Source organism: Schistocerca serialis, unplaced genomic scaffold (assembly GCF_023864345.2).
Source record: "Schistocerca serialis cubense isolate TAMUIC-IGC-003099 unplaced genomic scaffold, iqSchSeri2.2 HiC_scaffold_1215, whole genome shotgun sequence".
Lineage (NCBI taxonomy): Eukaryota > Metazoa > Arthropoda > Insecta > Orthoptera > Acrididae > Schistocerca > Schistocerca serialis.
Window position 1 is genome coordinate 185,001 of NW_026047420.1, and position 7,500 is coordinate 192,500.

At 51.0% G+C, this 7,500-nt stretch overlaps 1 non-coding gene across 1 annotated transcript in view; it reads left to right on the forward strand.

The window, feature by feature from the left end:
- The first annotated feature begins 5,809 nt into the window (after window positions 1-5,809).
- LOC126435701 (small subunit ribosomal RNA) overlaps window positions 5,810-7,500 on the forward strand; it is a 1,909-nt gene continuing 218 nt past the window's right edge. The window contains exon 1 of the ribosomal RNA XR_007580135.1: window positions 5,810-7,500. This exon is cut by the window's right edge and continues 218 nt beyond it. This is a non-coding gene — a ribosomal RNA (small subunit ribosomal RNA).

A 7,500-nucleotide genomic window follows, 5' to 3' on the forward strand; every position in this document is an offset into this window, starting at 1 on the left:
AAATATGGCGAAACCACATGCGATAGCTCCATCTATGCGAATCTGACAACACTACGTCCGCCATGTCGAGCGCACCACAAAACATACCGCCATCTGTAGGTCTCCCTCAGCATGAGCTCCTGCAACGACGATACCGCCATCTATGGGACGCCAAGCCGACTAAGACATCGATGGGCCCACAGTGCCCATCTTTCGACGCCACCCACAAAGCATGCAGCCTCTCTCGACCACAGCACCCATACGCCAGTGCCTCTGCCGCACGAAGTCGTGGACCGGCAATCACACCACCTGCACCCGTTCGTGCCCCACCCCAACCGCCAAACTCGCATCGCCAGCGGATGAACGGCGGACGTTTCCCGCACTCGTAAGGTGCAATCCACACCTATAACATGCGTTTCATGAAGAGATATTTCCAATATGCGACATTCCCGCTGTCCCTATTCATGAGCTGCGAGCTGTACCACGTACAAGCTACAGACGCGATCGCATTGCTCACTGTACGGATTCTCATGCTGAGCCATCAGCTAGGAAGCGCCCCATCCATGTCGGCACCCGTGGGCGTTGCACTCGCAGTCGCAAAAAACGCTGGGCACATATATGTCTCGGAAGAGTAACGACAGTCCGAGTCTCCTGCGTGGGAAGAGTCTTTCTAGGCCCTGACCCACGGGAAGGGTGTAGCTTCCCCCATCCCGGACATTTGACGTCGTCACACTACCGGTATTGACTAATAGACTGATTGCTGATAATCATTAGCCATACACTGGGGGAAACGGCCGACAGGGGCGGCAACATAGTGGAGCCGCAGTGTCACTAATGTACAGAGATAGAACAGTTTCGACTGGAACCAGAGTAACCGTATACACGGCACTGATGAGTAATAGATGCAGAGCCATCAGAATACAATGTATACAACCGTCCCTATACATGCTGAAAGACTCTGCACACAATGAGAACCACACGTCAGCCAGACACTCTTATCACACACTACTCTCTTATCACACACTACTCTCTTATCACACACTACTCTCTGCCTGTAACAGGCACACACACAATATCTAACCACCAGCATGGAAGAACATCCAGTGCATCCTCTCCGCCACATGACACAATCCACACTATCATTACCAGACCGGGAGGTCCACCCAGAAAACACAATATCCCACCCTTCCGACATCCGCACATTGCTCAGCTAAGCCACGAACACCCACACATGTCCTACACAGGGGTGCACCCAACATCACAATACTGCCTCCTGTCACAGCACACATTCAATGGCAGGAATGAAAGACACAGATCTGCCACAACCATGGAATTGGAGCGCCGCCTGTCATGAGCCAAAAGTGCATCCTGACGTGACAAATCAGATAATACCGCAGGCATCCAATTACGATAATCACTATCAACGAACCTGCCGCCGCCCCCCCCCCCAATACACCTTTCCCTACAACAATGTGTATCTGAACCTACGCCATATTGTACCTTAACCTAACCTATATCGTACCTTAACCTAACCTAAATTGTACCTTAACCTAACCTATATCGTACCTTAACCTAACCTATATCGTACCTTAACCTAACCTATATTGTACCTTAACCTAACCTATATTGTACCTTAACCTAACCTACGTTGTGCCTTAACCTAACCTACGTTGTGCTTAACCTAACCTGCGTTGTGCCTTAACCTAACCTACGTTGTGCCTTAACCTAACCTACGTTGTGCCTTAACCTAACCTACGTTGTGCCTTAACCTAACCTACGTTGTGCCTTAACCTAACCTACGTTGTGCCTTAACCTAACCTACGTTGTGCCTTAACCTAACCTACGTTGTGCCTTAACCTAACCTACGTTGTGCCTTAACCTAACCTACGTTGTGCCTTAACCTAACCTACGTTGTGCCTTAACCTAACCTACGTTGTGCCTTAACCTAACCTACGTTGTGCCTTAACCTAACCTACGTTGTGCCTTAACCTAACCTACGTTGTGCCTTAACCTAACCTACGTTGTGCCTTAACCTAACCTACGTTGTGCCTTAACCTAACCTACGTTGTGCCTTAACCTAACCTACGTTGTGCCTTAACCTAACCTACGTTGTGCCTTAACCTAACCTACGTTGTGCCTTAACCTAACCTACGTTGTGCCTTAACCTAACCTACGTTGTGCCTTAACCTAACCTACGTTGTGCCTTAACCTAACCTACGTTGTGCCTTAACCTAACCTACGTTGTGCCTTAACCTAACCTACGTTGTGCCTTAACCTAACCTACGTTGTGCCTTAACCTAACCTAATTTGTGCCTTAACCTAACCTAATTTGTGCCTTAACCTAACCTAATTTGTGCCTTAACCTAACCTAATTTGTGCCTTAACCTAACCTAATTTGTGCCTTAACCTAACCTAATTTGTGCCTTAACCTAACCTACGTTGTGCCTTAACCTAACCTACGTTGTGCCTTAACCTAACCTACGTTGTGCCTTAACCTAACCTACGTTGTGCCTTAACCTAACCTACGTTGTGCCTTAACCTAACCTACGTTGTGCCTTAACCTAACCTACGTTGTGCCTTAACCTAACCTACGTTGTGCCTTAACCTAACCTACGTTGTGCCTTAACCTAACCTACGTTGTGCCTTAACCTAACCTACGTTGTGCCTTAACCTAACCTACGTTGTGCCTTAACCTAACCTACGTTGTGCCTTAACCTAACCTACGTTGTGCCTTAACCTAACCTACGTTGTGCCTTAACCTAACCTACGTTGTGCCTTAACCTAACCTACGTTGTGCCTTAACCTAACCTAATTTGTGCCTTAACCTAACCTAATTTGTGCCTTAACCTAACCTAATTTGTGCCTTAACCTAACCTAATTTGTGCCTTAACCTAACCTAATTTGTGCCTTAACCTAACCTAATTTGTGCCTTAACCTAACCTAATTTGTGCCTTAACCTAACCTAATTTGTGCCTTAACCTAACCTACGTTGTGCCTTAACCTAACCTACGTTGTGCCTTAACCTAACCTACGTTGTGCCTTAACCTAACCTACGTTGTGCCTTAACCTAACCTACGTTGTGCCTTAACCTAACCTACGTTGTGCCTTAACCTAACCTACGTTGTGCCTTAACCTAACCTACGTTGTGCCTTAACCTAACCTACGTTGTGCCTTAACCTAACCTACGTTGTGCCTTAACCTAACCTACGTTGTGCCTTAACCTAACCTAATTTGTGCCTTAACCTAACCTAATTTGTGCCTTAACCTAACCTAATTTGTGCCTTAACCTAACCTAATTTGTGCCTTAACCTAACCTAATTTGTGCCTTAACCTAACCTACGTTGTGCCTTAACCTAACCTACGTTGTGCCTTAACCTAACCTACGTTGTGCCTTAACCTAACCTACGTTGTGCCTTAACCTAACCTACGTTGTGCCTTAACCTAACCTACGTTGTGCCTTAACCTAACCTAGTTTGTGCCTTAACCTAACCTAATTTGTGCCTTAACGTAACCCATGTTGTGCCGTAACGTAACCCATGTTGTGCCGTAACGTAACCCATGTTGTGCCGTAACGTAACCCATGTTGTGCCGTAACGTAACCCATGTTGTGCCATAACGTAACCCATGTTGTGCCGTAACGTAACCCATGTTGTGCCGTAACGTAACCCATGTTGTGCCGTAACGTAACCCATGTTGTGCCGTAACGTAACCCATGTTGTGCCGTAACGTAACCCATGTTGTGCCGTAACGTAACCCATGTTGTGCCGTAACGTAACCTATAATATGCCTTAACCTAACCTATAATATGCCTTAACCTAACCTATAATATGCCTTAACCTAACCTATAATATGCCTTAACCTAACCTATAATATGCCTTAACCTAACCTATAATATGCCTTAACCTAACCTATAATATGCCTTAACCTAACCTATAATATGCCTTAACCTAACCTATAATATGCCTTAACCTAACCTATAATATGCCTTAACCTAACCTAAAGTGCGCCGTAACCAAAACTATATTGCGCCTTAACCTGACGCACGTTGTCGCTGAACCTGCTCTGTAATTGTTATGCAACTCGTTAAATTAGTGTAGTGTTGCCTAACCGCAACCCTCGCAATATAGTTCGCTACTCGCACTGCCCGGTCCCCTGTGTATCGCGTCATGTTAAACACCTTGCAGGTGTTGCTGACTTTCCACATGCTCCTGCTATACACTGTAATGTGGATAGCAGCAGGACGTACATGCCCCCCCCCCTTCCCCCCTGCCTTCGCAAGCTGGTCGGTGAGAAGTTTGCATGTTCAACGCCCTTCGCATGCCGACGTACTCAGCCTACGTTGTGGTACGGCCTGTCACCTGTCCGCCGATGTACGCAAAACCCACAAACTGTACTGCACATTGGTCCGTATGTACTGAATGATACATCGTGGCACATGTGGCCGTATGACGACTGCGCCTAGCAACGGCGGACCATACAGTCCAAATATTGTGCACGCAGCTACGTGTCGTCTCCCTATAAGAGCTGGATTGCAGTGTGGTACGCCATACAGACGTGTGGGAGGAACGGACGCCCTGGATGGCGATCAGCATGAGCAGTCTGTTGATGTAGTGGAGCGTGTATTCGGACGTAGTCGTCTCTTCTCACACACCGTGATAGCATGTTGCACCGTGTTCCACATCTGCGACATGCTGCAGAGGCCGGCTGACAGTCGTTCGCGCAATGGACACCGCATACGTACGGGGTCGACCTTCCACGTGTTCTCTAGGCGTGCACATGTTGTTGCGTCTATGTGGGCAGACGTAGTGTGTTGTGACACCTGACACAGGCATGCAATACTCGTTGCAAATGGCGATGGACGTGTACGTTTGCTGGTGACGTTACGCAAATGAACAACTGGTAACCCGTTGTGGTGCGGTTGTTCTCGCTAGAGGTGAATCAGTGTTGGCGACGATCGGTCGAGCTATTAACCGGTTGTTTCAGGGATACCCACCATGCCCACGAACGTGAAAGGGGATCTGGGTGTGAGGCGATACGCGGCGGTGGCTGGGTGGGACCGTCCCCGGCCGGTGAGGGGGGGCCGCCCGGCGTGCTGGCAGCGCGGTGCGTGGGCGCACGCGCTACAGCCGGCTGGTGGGGGCGGCCAGTGGCAGGCGCGCCGGCCGACGGACGCGGCAGGCGGCGCAGCTGCGCGCCGGCGCCCCCTGCTCGCGGCGCCTTGCGGCCAAAGTAGGTCCTCGCGGGCCCGGTGCGAAGCGCGGTGGCCATCTGCAGTGTGCTGGTCCGATTGAGGACTTTGTGCGCTGAGGATGCGCCGCCGCCCGGCGCTCGGCGCCGCGACGCCGTCTGCTGCTCGGTCGCCCCAGCGGTTCTCGCAGGTGGTTTGTATCGCAGCTGTGCGGACGTGTTGGCGCGTGCGCTGTGCTGGGAGAGTTCGCTTCGGCACCCAAGTGGGGCTTTTGTCCTTCTGTGGCGCCGGCGTTGGAGCTGCCGGTCACCGTAGGTGGCGCGTGTTGTCTCCCGCCGGCAATGCCACGACAGCACGCTCCCGGGCCTCTGTCGGCAGCGGCAAGCTCAGTTGGGAGCACGGGTGGTCGCACCTAAAGCGTCTACTCGCCTAACTCCGGGCGATTGCGCCTCTCTCGAACCCGACCAAGTACTTAGGACGGCGCTGCGCGCCGCCGGGACCTGAGAGGGTTTCGAGGTGTGTTGTGCAGGGGAGCTCAGCCTCCTCCTGTTTGCAGAATAATTGAGCGGACGCTTGCGTGTTCGCGCGGGTCCCCGGGACACACTCCCGGGCGGCCGGCTGCTCAGCTCTAGTTGACGCAGCTCCCTGGTTGATCCTGCCAGTAGTCATATGCTTGTCTCAAAGATTAAGCCATGCATGTCTCAGTACAAGCCGCATTAAGGTGAAACCGCGAATGGCTCATTAAATCAGTTATGGTTCCTTAGATCGTACCCACGTTACTTGGATAACTGTGGTAATTCTAGAGCTAATACATGCAAACAGAGTCCCGACCAGAGATGGAAGGGACGCTTTTATTAGATCAAAACCAATCGGTCGGCTCGTCCGGTCCGTTTGCCTTGGTGACTCTGAATAACTTTGGGCTGATCGCACGGTCCTCGTACCGGCGACGCATCTTTCAAATGTCTGCCTTATCAACTGTCGATGGTAGGTTCTGCGCCTACCATGGTTGTAACGGGTAACGGGGAATCAGGGTTCGATTCCGGAGAGGGAGCCTGAGAAACGGCTACCACATCCAAGGAAGGCAGCAGGCGCGCAAATTACCCACTCCCGGCACGGGGAGGTAGTGACGAAAAATAACGATACGGGACTCATCCGAGGCCCCGTAATCGGAATGAGTACACTTTAAATCCTTTAACGAGTATCTATTGGAGGGCAAGTCTGGTGCCAGCAGCCGCGGTAATTCCAGCTCCAATAGCGTATATTAAAGTTGTTGCGGTTAAAAAGCTCGTAGTTGGATTTGTGTCCCACGCTGTTGGTTCACCGCCCGTCGGTGTTTAACTGGCATGTATCGTGGGACGTCCTGCCGGTGGGGCGAGCCGAAGGCGTGCGACCGCCTCGTGCGTGCTCGTGCGTCCCGAGGCGGACCCCGTTGAAATCCTACCAGGGTGCTCTTTATTGAGTGTCTCGGTGGGCCGGCACGTTTACTTTGAACAAATTAGAGTGCTTAAAGCAGGCAAGCCCGCCTGAATACTGTGTGCATGGAATAATGGAATAGGACCTCGGTTCTATTTTGTTGGTTTTCGGAACCCGAGGTAATGATTAATAGGGACAGGCGGGGGCATTCGTATTGCGACGTTAGAGGTGAAATTCTTGGATCGTCGCAAGACGAACAGAAGCGAAAGCATTTGCCAAGTATGTTTTCATTAATCAAGAACGAAAGTTAGAGGTTCGAAGGCGATCAGATACCGCCCTAGTTCTAACCATAAACGATGCCAGCCAGCGATCCGCCGCAGTTCCTCCGATGACTCGGCGGGCAGCCTCCGGGAAACCAAAGCTTTTGGGTTCCGGGGGAAGTATGGTTGCAAAGCTGAAACTTAAAGGAATTGACGGAAGGGCACCACCAGGAGTGGAGCCTGCGGCTTAATTTGACTCAACACGGGAAACCTCACCAGGCCCGGACACCGGAAGGATTGACAGATTGATAGCTCTTTCTTGATTCGGTGGGTGGTGGTGCATGGCCGTTCTTAGTTGGTGGAGCGATTTGTCTGGTTAATTCCGATAACGAACGAGACTCTAGCCTGCTAACTAGTCGCGTGACATCCTTCGTGCTGTCAGCGATTACTTTTCTTCTTAGAGGGACAGGCGGCTTCTAGCCGCACGAGATTGAGCAATAACAGGTCTGTGATGCCCTCAGATGTTCTGGGCCGCACGCGCGCTACACTGAAGGAATCAGCGTGTCTTCCTAGGCCGAAAGGTCGGGGTAACCCGCTGAACCTCCTTCGTGCTAGGGATTGGGGCTTGCAATTGTTCCCCATGAACGAGGAATTCCCAGT